The 13,627-nt window shown below is 40.5% G+C and overlaps 1 long non-coding RNA gene across 1 annotated transcript; it reads left to right on the top strand.

Moving 5' to 3' along the window:
- The first annotated feature begins 11,643 nt into the window (after nt 1-11,643).
- Nucleotides 11,644-13,387, top strand: LOC126821200 (uncharacterized). The gene is made up of 3 exons (XR_007680325.2): nt 11,644-11,839; nt 12,690-12,768; nt 13,303-13,387. It is a non-coding gene; the product is annotated as an uncharacterized LOC126821200 (long non-coding RNA).
- Nucleotides 13,388-13,627: the final 240 nt, after the last annotated feature.

Genomic DNA, 13,627 nt, shown 5'->3' with positions numbered 1-13,627 from the left:
GTTTCCATAGATATCTTCCATAGATATCTGGTGTGTAGTGTTGATGGATTACATCTTGGAGTAGACCCGCACTTGTGAAAGGTTGAATGTACTTGATTGGCTCAAAATATATCGGTCAACGTTCTCCAGATTTCAATGAGATTAAAGTGTAAACAAACGATAAAATATCATATAATGCGCGGAGTCATACAATGTGATCAAACGATATGTGTCCATGAAAAGTGCTTATCCCAGCTCGGAGGCCGTGGTAGCTCCGTGAGTAGGTCGTCAGCTCGCTAACCTAGAGGTCCCGTGATCGATCTCTACGTTGGGCGAAACCCCGCCAGTTGACTCAATGACAGACCTTATAATACAGCGCGCACGTGATAACCATTCGGCCATCCACCCCCCACCCCTCGCTCGATATGAAATGGGGTTTAACGTCCTACTGTTCTGCTCCTATACTGGGCTAATGAAGACGGGCATACGGCATACAGTGTGCTATGAGGGAAGTTTTGCCCGGGCAGCGGCACTATCGACTACTCTTATATCGAATTCCAACTGCCAAGGGATCTTTAACGTGCATTCCAATGTATACACGGGACCTCGGTTTTCTTCTCATCCGAAAGACTAGACAACTGACCTTGTCACGCCCTCCGTTCTGCACCACTGACAAGGGGAAACCACGTCGGAAAATCTGGATGAACTTTCTCGACCGATGCAAGGATCGAACACCCGACCTCCAGGCTAGCGTCTTACCTACCCAGCCACCGTGACCGCCGATTATATAAGAAAGTTACATAATGTTACTTACAAATTAATCGATTTGAATGAAGTTCGGCCAATATGATTCCTGAACTTTTATTCTTGCATATTCGAGCTAGGGGCGCTGGCTCGCTAGCCTCGAGGTCGGGTGTTCGATCCCTGCACTGGTTAAAGGGGAAGACAAACGATTTTCAACAAGGTTTCCATAAACCTTAAATATATATTGATAAATAATTCCCTCTGTAGCACAAGCAAAAAAGTTTTTGTAAGCGAGAAATTAATTTTTATTAAAACAGGAAGTGACATATTGGTTCAACACGCTGACTGGGCTCTATAGTAAGCATACAGATTTGGCATAAGTTTATTGCTGTATTGTGTTCACGCGTCGTCCTTTGGCCAAAAATCTGATCAAATGGGCTGTTTGTTAGGATATCATAAACACGAATAAACACGCTGTCCGGGCAAAATTTCCTCAAAGCACACTGTATGGCGTATGCCCGTCTTCATCAGCCCAAGTCGGAGCAGACTAGTAGGACCTTAAACCCCAATTTTATTTCATTTCTTAGATATTCACCCTTCGCCACCCCCAGGTTACTTCCCTGTCTACAAGGAAGCTATTGCTTCACAGAAGGTACATAAGACACAAAGGTAACGTAGGTTGGCTACGAGAGAGACTAGAGAGAGAGCGAGAGAGAGAGAGAGAGACTAGAGAGAGAGAGAGAGAGAGATGGGTTTAGCGTCTACTCGACACAAACTAAGCCATTTTGGGACTAAATGGTTCAATTTTATTTCAATAATTCGCTTGCACCTAGGGGACTTTAGCAGTGGGAGGGAAAGGGGCACTCTGAGAAAACCCACGAGATTGGTCAGGCGGCTCTACTCCTTGTCCCGTACAACCGGGGAATCTAAACCAAGCCCTTTGACACAATGACAGACCTTATGATACAGCGCGCACGCGCTAACCATTCGACCATCCAACCCGTTAGAAATAGATATAGTAATACACAATTTTTTTTAACGACAGTTGAATTAGTGTTAAATGTAAACGGGGCTAACACTAATCCCAACCCTAACCCTGGACCCAGTCCCAATGCTTACCATAACTCTAACCTACAAACTCGCCAACAATCACATGCCCTAACCTTAAGAGATGGCCTTAAGAAAAAGATTTAGCCATTCTTTTTTTTATAAATAATAATGTATTGAAATACATGCAGTACACATTTGTTACTGCTCCGTCATCTGAGTTTTGATGCCCTTTAATGGTGAGGTGGGGGGGGGGGGGCGAATGGTCAGCACGTGTGCGCTCTATCATAAGGCCTGTCATTGAGTCAACTGGCGTGGTTTTGATTCCCCGGTTGTACGTGACAAGGAGTACGGTCACCTGTCCAACCTCCTGGGATTTCTTCTGTTTCCTCCCACTGCTAAAGACCCCTACGCAAAAGCGAATTATTAAAATAAAATTGAACCATGTGTTAGTCCCGAAATGATCTCTCTCTCTCTCTCTCTCTCTCTCCGTTATCTAAGTATTGATGTCCTTTAATAGTGAGTTGACCCACTGGTTTAACTATGAAAAATTTGTTATTTTAAATATATCATGAATAATTCATACCTCATAACACTAAACGATTCATAAATTACAGGTCGAGGTGAGGTTTTCCTGTTAATTCATGTGAATTATAATATAAAACGCATTTATATTATGTTTTTCGAGTGGTCCATGTGTTGTGTGGTATTATTTATGATTTAATGTTTACGTGATTTTTGAAGCGCGTCTCCTATGCGTAACCTATACCCTTCGTCATGGTCTTTCTAAACTATAAAACCTCGTGGGGTTTCTCTGGGTCCTCCGGTTTCCTCCCACTGCTAAAGCCCGCTACGCGCAAGCGAATTGTGGAAATAAAATTGAACCATATGTTAGTCCCGAAATGACCTAGTTTATGTCGAGTGGACATTAAGTCTCTCTCTCTCACGTTCTCCGGTTTTCTCCCACTGCTAAAGATACCTGCGCTCAAGCGAATTGTTAAAATAAAACTCGAGAGAGAGAGAGAGAGAGAGAGAGTGTGTGTGTGTGAGTGGACGTTAACTCTACCTCTCTCCGGTTTCCTACCACTGTTAAAGATACCTACGCTCAAGCGAATTATTGAAATAAAAACTCGCGCCCTCTCTCTCTCTCTGTGAACAGTGTTCAGCTTACAGGTAATAGATTGGCTTAATATGGTTCAAAAGACGAGGATGGAAGATTTTTTGCATCGTGTACTCAGTAATTCATATTCTTTTCAATGCTACATTGTAGTTATATACTATTCAAAAAAAGTAGGGGATATTTGATTTTTAAGTGTTATTAAAGTCACCTAATGAAACTGACGAAGAAACAAATGACAAAATGAAATGAAGTTCACATTCATCGATTTATTCCAAATGATCGTTAGACTAAGTAAGGCACAGACTGACCATTATAAGGGTAAAATGATACCCGGGGTCAAACAGCAAAGTTACCACAGCATCACAACCAAGTCAGTAACGGGTAAATCCTCCTCTGTTTGCCAAACAAGCATTGATCCGACGTGGCATACTCCTAATGAGACGTCTAAGGTCATTTTGGTCCAGATTGTCCCATTCCTGTTGCAACGCAGCAGCAAGTTCTTGGACATTGGCAGGACGTTGTTGACGTTGACGTAACCTCTGTCCAAGCATGTCCCAGACATGCTCGATGGGGGAGAGGTCGGGACTCAGTGCTGGCCAAGGTAATGTGGTGATGTTCTGTTGTTGGAGGTAACCTGTAACGATCCTGGCCCTGTGACATCTTGCGTTGTCATCCTGGAAGATGAAACGGCGGCCATGACGTCGTGCGAACGGCACAACATGGACTGCCAAGATGTTGTCCCGGTAGTACTGGCCTGTAACACGCCCTGCAACAACATGTAAAGCCGTTCTTCCAGCAACAGTGATGCCTCCCCACACCATAACAGAACCACCCCCAAATCGATCATGTCTGATGACGTTAACGTCTTGGAAGCGCTCGTTTCGACGACGCCACACCCTCCTACGTCTGTCCAAAAAATCAACAGTGAACCTTGACTCATCTGAAAACATCACATTGCTCCAGCGTCGATTATCCCAGTGTTGACGATCCCTACACCAACGACGTCTTGCCTAAATGTGATGATCTCTCAAACAAGGGATCACGCGAGGACGTCGGGCGCGAAGGTGACCCCTATGCAGTCGATTCCGAATCGTCTGGCCACTCACTCTCACACCAGTGTCTGTTTGAAGACGAGCGCTGATCTGATTTGCTGTGATGACACGATTTCTCAAGGCCAAGGTACGGATAAATCGATCCTGGGCTTGAGTTGTCGCCCTTGGTCGACCTGAGCGTGGTCTGTCCTGTACAGATTGTGTATCACGGTATCTGGACCATAGCCTGCTTATGACAGACTGAGAAACATTCATCGTCCGCGCCACAACCGCCTGTGTTGTGCCGATCTGTAGCATGCCAAGGGCACGTAACCTTTCATTTTGGGTAAGCCGACGCATATCAAAATTTGTTTTCTGGTCACTAAAACAATTAAACTGATGTTTCCACCCTGGAATTCAATGCCACAATGACTGTAACATTCAAAGTCAGAGTCGTGCAAATCTTGGGTTGGACCCCCATGATGATCCCAAGCATCACCTGCATTCCATGCGGTAGCTATTGGTGCGTTTGGGCGGCACATGTAACTGGAAATGTTTCTTCTGTTAGGTTCTATAGTGACTTTTTTCGTAGTCATTTGCATATTTTAGTATTATGCCCCCAAAATCAAATATCCCCTACTTTTTTTGAATAGTATATTTAAAAATATATCGCATGCAATAGCTTTAATATGAAAGCAGGAAATCCCGATTGGTACAGTTTTTTATACGGGGGGGGGGGGGGGGCGTTATAACTACAGTGCTCAAAATAGTGGCATGGGTAATAGGGCGTTTCTACACCGTCTGGCATACACACAAAGACTAGATGGCCGCCATAACTAAAAAAATAGTATACTGTTTTTTAATGTGGTTCTACTACATTTCACTTTTTGAATTTTATTAAATAGAATCAGAATTATTGATGCATACTTAGAGTTTTCGACTAAAATCGTCAAATTAGGACTTAAAATGTCGGTCAACTAGCTTAAAGTGTCTGTTCTCAAGCGAAACTATATGTAGACAGGTAGCCCGGGGTTAGTATGGGGTAATAGTAGATAACCTGTTTATGTCTCATGACCATTGACCAACCAACCTCGGTTTTTTTTTCCGGGTCCTCTGGTTTCCTCTCACTGCTAAAGGCCCCGGCAGCGGCACTATGGCCTACTCCTATACCGAATTCCAACTGCCAAGGGATCTTTTACCTCGTTTTTGCCCCATCTGGTCGATTAGACAGCTGTCCTTTTCAAGCCCTTGATATTTAACTTTTCTACTATCTTTATCTTAAAAGCCAGCTCATTCTTCATGAATTTTTTTTTATATTGAGATTTGCCGAACCTCGTCTTTGTTCTCCGGGTTCTCCTGTTCCTCCCACCACTAAAGACTATTTGGAGGGTGGTGGGGTAATGTGTGCGCGTGAAATCACATGGTCCTTCTTAGAGTCAAGTGGCGTGGTTTCGATTCCCCGGTTGTACGTGACAAAGAGTAGGATCGCCTGTCCAACCTCGTGGGATTTCTACGGGAACTCCAGTTTCCTCACCCAGCTAAAAAAAAAATCTTCGCGCAAGCTCATTATTGGAATATAATTGAACCATATGTTAGTCCCGAAATTACCTAGTTTGTGTCGAGTGTACGTTAAACCCCATTTCTCTTTCTCTCTCTCTCCCATTACCTCGGTTGTTCACACGGAATGTAAAGATCCAAATTTCTCCTATTCAAGAACAACCAATTGTAGTAAATGCGTGAACTGATTTGAAAGGTCACCCAGCTAAAACCCAGCTACAGCTCTAGGGGCTGAGGTGATATCCACTAACCTACCCGGAGGGAATCTGTATACTACAGATTAGTGATAGATCGGCTTTTTCTCCGAGTTCTCCTGTTCCTCCCACTACTACTAAAGACTATTTGGAGGGTGATGGGGGTGGGGAAGGAGGCCGAATGGTTAATGCGTGCGCGTGAAATCATATGGTCCTTCTTTGAGTCAAGTGGCGTGGTTTCGATTCCCAGGTTGTATGTGACAAGGAGTATGGTCGCCTGTCCAACCTCGTGGGATTTCTACGGGAACTCCAGTTTCCTCACACAGCTTAAAAAAACCTTCGCGCAAGCTCATTATTGGAATAGAATTGAACCATATGTTAGTCCCGAAATTACCTAGTTTGTGTCGAGTGTACGTTAAACCCCATTTCTCTTCCTCTCTCTCTCTCCCATTACCTCGGTTGTTCACACGGAATGTAAAGATCCAAATTCCTCATATTCAAGAACAGAACCAAACTTTAAAATTATCTTTGTGAATTTATGATCTCCCCCAAACTCCCGAACCCCAAACCAATTGCAGTTAAAGCGTGAACTGATTTGAAAGTTCACCCAGTTAAAACCCAAATCGCGCTCTAGGGGCTGAGCTGATACCCACTAAACTACCCGAAGGGAAACAGTATACTACAGATTAGCGATCGATCGGCTTACAATTGCTAATCACTAAAGATGCTTCAATGAATTTTATTATCTCGAATCTTAATTATCCTGAGAGATTAAAGTGTTGGACATTTTATTTCTTATTCAACAGCATTTTAGTGGAGTATTTTGACAGTTGTCGCCTAGTGGCTGTCTGTCAGCTTAACGTTGTCGTTTTGTGTCGCCCAAATAGCGTGTTATATCTGTCTTTAGAATAGCCATAGTTAAGCTGTGTTCCCGAATCTTAGAATAGTAGTAAAGCTGTGTTCACGATCTTTAGAATATCGGTAAAGCTGTGTTCCTGAATTTTTAGAATAGCAGTACTTAGACCGTGTTCCTGCATCGTTAGAATATCAATAAGCTGTGTTCCTGCATCTTTAGAATAGCAGTTAAACTGTGTTCCCGAAACTTTAGGATAGCAGTTAAGCTGTTTTTCTGGATCTTTAGAACAACAGTTCAGCTGTGTTCCTGATTCTTGTCTGTATCTTTAGAATTGAAGTAGTTAAGCCGTGTTACTTTATCTGCCTGTATCTTTAGAATAACAGTTGTTATTCCTGAATCTGACTGCATCTGTAATTTAGTTGTGTTCCTGAAACTGTCTGTTTCTTTAGAATAACAGTACTTAAGTTGTTGGGTCTGCCTGCATCTTCAGTAGAACGGCTATTAAGGTGGCGACACCAAACCGTTTATTTATTCAAGCAATTTGAAATTTAGATGGAAATTAAGCATTATCTGAAATGAAATCATTATTGATGTTCGTAACCTGTTGGTTATCAAATGTGGCAGCTATACGATTCATGCATGTCTTTAATTCAGGAGAAGTTCCTGGTGGTAGGTACATCAGTTATTTTTATAAGCATTATCCACGGAAATAAATAAGTCAAACACGTATAGGTCGTGTACTGAGATCGATAAGAACGCATTAAAAACAATTTTCGTTGCACTCTAGGTGTGTGTGTGTGTGTGTGGGGGGGGGGGGGGTCTTAGATTGCCGAATGGTTAGCGCGTGCGCGCTGTATCACAAGGACAGTCATGGAGTGAACTGATGTGGTTTCGATTCCTCGGTTGTTTGTCACAATGAGGAGGGTCTTGGATTTTCTTCGGGTCTTACTCCCACTGCTAAAGTTCCCTACGCGCAAGCGAATTATTGAAATTAAATTGAACCATTTGTTAGTCCCGAAATGACCTCGTTTGTTTCGAGTGGACGTTACCCCTCCTCTCTCTCCCTCTCTCTCTCTCTCTCTCTCGAATGCCAATGTAATATATAGTCTAGAACTGTAAATATTGCTATATCCGTTTCCATATTTATTTACCTTTAATTCACAATAATATTTTTACAGTGCTTCAAGTAACGATTCAGCATTTGAATTTTTCTCTAATATAACAAATCTCTCGCTTCTGAAAGATTTTTTATGTAAGAACTAAACACTGTATACGGGGCATCATTTAATCTTGTATATCTAGCACTATTTCTTCCACATTCATTCAATATAAAATCTTTGTTTGAAAATTTGTAAAAGTCATTTAAAATCACCAAAATTCAACTAATTTTTACTTGTGTCCAGTTGTTTAAAGCTGACTATTCAATTTTGATAATGAGTGTTTAATTTCTCGATCACTGCTAAAAGTTAAACAACCCAATCGATATGGCCAGGAAATTAAATACTTTTTAATCAGTCAGCATTAAACTGGACAAAGGTACAAATTAGATAATTTGGGTGATTTTAAATGATTTTTACGAATTTTTAAACAAAGATTTGATATTAAACGATTGTGAAAAAATTAAAGGCTAAATACACAAGATTAAATGATACCTGGGTTACAGTGAAATCTGCCTAATGCAGATCTTTGGTTGGCTTCATATATAATATAAATCATTAATTAGACATTTAGTCACATGCTTAACCCATAATCAGCTCTCTAATTTCAACGGATTTAAGCATGATTGTCAGTTAATTAAATAAAGGATAATCGTAACACTCTTCTTCAAACGGCCATATCTCCACTCAAAACAAAGTAATTTGACTGAAATTTTCAACATATTCCTTTCCACTATCTATTTTTTTTAACTATTATAGCGAGAATGGTCAGCTCTTTTATGGAAATCTTTCATAATGTATCTTTCTTCCACACTAATGTTCTCGGATTGAATATTTAACATTTATTTAGAAATCAAAATCCAAATATCAACTCTAGATAGCCTCGTGGCTTGGGTTCAATCGGATTTAAGATATTCAATGTTATTAAGCTTTTGTGTAAGCTATATCTTTGAAGGTTTCCAGAAAAAACCTTCATGGAAATTTTAAATGTTAAATCTGGTTTTCTAAGTTACTTATTGTTTTGTACGGTAATGGGACTTTTACTAAAAACGTACTTTTAAACTTTTCAGATCGGATCTTCGTTAACTATAATGACCATCGACATCCCAGCGACAGACGGAGGAGGGACATTCCCGACATGCCACATACTTTCACCTTGAACTTTCTATACGAGGGAGAGAATTACCACTTTAACTTGACCCGAGGTCGACCCCACCTGCAGACTCCAATTTACAAAATGGGCAATAATAAGAAAATTGTTCAAGCAGAGCCGTGGTCAGATGACGAGTTGCTGTTTGAGGTAATTTAAAAGGATACCTTCGAACCCGTAATTGATACCATGTAATGTTAAGTCGAAATAGAAAACAGGGAATTCATAGTATCGTATGACGACCATCTTGTCTCGGTGTCCTCATTTGTTGTTTGCGATGCACTATGGATCGCTCAAAATTAAATCATTTAAATCTAGTTTGAAGATATTTTGGGTCTTTTGTCCGCTGTTTGTTGATGTGTCGGCTTATTTTCCCGCATTTACAATATTGATTATCATTACTTCCGGTGTTTATTTGACACAACCATTTCGAATTCCAGCTGTTTTTATTCCCATCCGAACGATTAGACAACGTCCCTTGTCTGATCCTCCATCCTGCACCACTGACAAGGTGGAACCACGAATGAAATTCCTGAGCAAACTCCAGACCACATATCCCCCCCACCACCCCTCTGCACCACTGACCAGGGAGAACCACAACTGGAAATTCCGGGACCTCCTGTCTTGTCCCTCGTCTTGCATTTTTAAACAGATATTTTGTCTTTTGTCCCTCTAGCAATCTGGCGTGTATCGCAGTAAAAATGGTGATGGGGTGTTTATGGTACAGAGACATGAGACTGACCCCAACGACTATATTTTTGTAAGTATTGTTTTCATAAATAGCACACCCCTGGTACATGTGATAATTTTGACAGTACTGCGGCTATTCCACCTAATCATCTTCCATTTCCACTCAGCGACAGAGAGAAATGAGGTTTAACGTCTACTTTTAAAATTGTGAAGTTGCTGGCTATTGGCCAACCGGAACACCTTTCGGAGTTAATTATCTACCGCGCACTTGAACGGAGGGGGGGGGGGGGGGCGTGGTCAGTGTACATTCTATAAAACCTAGACCATATCCAGCAGAAACGCCGGTCAGCATGGACTTCTTGATTCGCCAAGTATAAGAACAATATTCCGGTTACCCATAAAATAGTGGCTTAATGGTTCAGAAGGCGCGGATGGTGGGATTTTTAGCACCGTGTATACAGTAATTCATAATCCATGAGGGAGAGAGAGAGAGAGACAGACAGATTCGCGTGTACAGAGCGAGTAAGGGTATCTGGGGATCTGTGTACCGAGCGAGCAAAGGTTTTCAAATGATTGTAATTAATTGCTCCTATTCCATCACAGGGCGGAACATTCTACAAAGGTCACAGAGAATTTACACTAAAACCAAGCCGTAAAGAGGATAAAGAACGTGGACTACATTATTTACTGGATCATTCGCGTATGAAGCGTGGTGCTAGATATTACAATAAATTTAGATCTAGTATAGATTTCACCAATGATTTTAAATACCCTTCTGACTGTAAGTATGATAACCTGCAGACTGTAATTATGATACCTTCTGACTGTAAGTATGACACCCTTCTGATTGTAAGTATGATACCCTTCTGACTTTAAGTATGGTACCCTTCTGAATGTAAGAATGATACCGCTCTGACCTTAAGTATCATACCCTTCTGACTGTAAGTATGATACCCTTCTAACTTTAAGTATGGCACCCTTCTGACTCTAAGTATGATACCCTTTTGGCTTTAAGTATGGTACCCTTCTGACTGTAAGAATGATACCGCTCTGACTTTAAATATGGTACCCTTATGACTGTAAGTATGATACCCTTCTGACTTAAAGTATGATACCCTTCTGACTGTAAGTATGATACCCTTCTGATTGTAAGTATGATACCCTTCGGACTGTAAGTATTATACCCTTCGGACTGTAAGTAGGATACCCTTCGGACTGTAAGTACGTCACCCTTCGGACTGTAAGTATAATATCTCTAGTATAGATTTAACCCGTTTTGCATGGCGATTTGTGTTGACTTTTTGGTGTAGAATCGGAGAAAAGGGTTTGAATATACATTTTCTACCAGGTGTTGGTGAATATTCATAATATTTTAGATACCCTACCAAATGTAAGCATAATGGAATTGATGTTTAAAAGTCACGTTTTAAGAGTTTGCAACACATGACAGTGGGTACAGCAACTGTAAATGAGGTGGTATGTAAATAATATGCAGAGCTACCGACAGCGCTGGTGGGCGATGGTGCAAACTATATAAATTCTAACTCATTTCCTTGATTCTACACCACAATTAAGTCAAGCAACAAAATGATCTTACAATAGACTAAGAGGCGAAGCCACAGGCAGAAAGGGCTTTACATAGATATGAAAAGAAATGGGGTTTAACGTTCTACTGTTCTGCTCCGACTGAGCTAATAAAGACGGACATACACTATACAGTGTGCTAAGAGGGAATTTTGCCAGAATTGTCGAATTAATGTGTACACGAGACCTCGGTTTTAGTCCCACCCGAACGACTAGACAGCTGTCCTTGCCATGCCCTCCATCCTGTACCACTGACACGTGGAAAGACCGGAAATTCCCGATGAACTTACTCGGCCAACACCAGGAGCGAACCCGCAACCTCCTGGCTAACGAGCCGTCATCTTACTTACTGAGTCACCATGGCTAGCGCTTTAAATAGAAGATCATACATCTGTAGGTAATATAATTAGTCTGTGTCCAAATGAATGTGGATATCAAAGAAGAAAATCCTAAATTGTCGTGTGGTCAGATATATCAAAACACGTTGAAACGCCTTGTTTGTTTATAAATTTAATCTGTACGTTTCAGACAAGCAATCTGCTAAGATCTCCTCCAACAACCCGACTGACAACTCCTCCAACAGCCAAACTGACAACTCCTTCAACAGTCAGACTGACAACTCCTTCAGCAGCCAGACTAACAGCTCTCACCATAATCATCGCCAAAAACGTCAAGTCACTGAATACATCATTGAAATATGGTTCTCTTCAGATTATCTCGACTATGTCAAGTGAGTAAGCCTACATGTATGTGATGTTATGGTCGGTTTCATACTTCGCAGAGAGATTAACCGGGTCGGAAATAGGGCTCAGATAATCCAATGGCGCCATGACTCCAGTGGCTCAAACAGTTTGGATTAATAATTTTAAAAACGTTGCAACTTACAGACACGCCTAGATTTAATTTGTCTGTAGCGACATTGGGACAAATAAAATCTTATTGACAAACCTGTAGAAAATCCAGGGAGACGGCAGATTAGGGATGCTGAATTTTGATATCGTTAGAACTTCTTGACTCAAGCTTGGATTCTTAATCTAATTTCACCAACTTGGATAATTTCAAACACTTTACCGACAGAATATAAATTCAGTATTAATTAGGGACCAGTATTCACTTATTCCATCATTCAAGAACCTTTCGAAAACACATACTGATACGGATTAAGCAGCCGCCTTTGAGATACAAGTCGTTGCGACAGTGGGGTGAGAGACTCACATCTGATTTTAATACTGAGAAGTATGATTACTTTTCAACTCCTTTATCTTAAAACTAATTCCACCATCACTGTAGCTGAATTCAGTTGTTATCATATCATCCTTTATCCCTTAACATTTCAGCGTCTACATCTTCAACGGTAATAACTCTGCTAGCGCAACAGCCTATATTCAACTTAACATTTCAGCTTCTACATCTTCAACGGTAAAGACTCCACCATCACCATAGCCGATATTCAACTGTTATCATATTATCCCTTTCTTCTTAACATTTCAGCTTCTATATCTTCAATGGTAATAACTCCGCGAGCACTATAGCCGATATTCAACTGTTCTCGTAATATCCCTTTCCTCTTAAAATTTCAGCTTCTATATCGTCAACGGCAATAACTCCGCGAGCACTATAGCCGATATTCAACTCTTTTATGCCTTTATAGAAGAATGTGTAAGTTTCTAATAAATATTTCCACCGTAATCTATCCCGTTGATTAAACAGGTACATTAAATATTATATTGAATCAGGGCCTATGAAATGAAGCGAATCTAACCTAACTTGAGACTACGGACAATTGACCACCATTGATTACTGAGTTTACGCCCAACACCCGTTTTAATCACGATATATAAATAAAATAAAATCAAGTACGAACAATCCAAACCATCGGACAAAATTCTAAGTCCTTAAAAGCGGTATCGCTCAATCTTCTTGCAGAAAACGCTCAAAACTGAAACGTAGTGGAAATAGAGTCTTTTCTGTATCTGCGCTACCAGAAACCATTAGATCAAGCAAGTCCCTAGAAACTTTTTAAACCTATTTATTTAACCAAGCTTATCAGTAATGACATATTTTTATTATGATTTAACATATGTCTGGCAATGGGATATTAAGATTGTGAAGTGCTAAGATCATCTGAGGACGATGAGGCACTGTATAAATGTTTTATATAATATTTAACGTATGTATATCCTTTTTTTAAAGATGGAAACGAAATATGCCACTATAAGTGAAACGGACAGTACCTTTACTGTGGCTATTCGATCAACTGGAATTTTCATAGCTACTGTAAGTCGATTTCCATTGTATTAAGATCAATATTCTCTCATAGTTTCATACTTATGTTCAATTTTGTGTGAACAGAGACGTTTTTAGAATAACAGAGAGTCGTGTCTATTTATCTTACATCTAGTGTAATCCTAAAGTGTTAATATTTTTAGAATGAGAGAGTAGTGTCTATTTATCATACATGTAGGATAAGGATAATCCTAAAATGTTAATATTTTTAGAACAAGAGAGTAGTGCCTAT

This window comes from Patella vulgata, chromosome 1 (genome assembly GCF_932274485.2).
Source record: "Patella vulgata chromosome 1, xgPatVulg1.2, whole genome shotgun sequence".
Taxonomy (NCBI): Eukaryota; Metazoa; Mollusca; class Gastropoda; family Patellidae; genus Patella; species Patella vulgata.
Note: the sequence above shows the minus strand (reverse complement) of the source record. Positions and strands in the feature narration are given on the sequence as shown.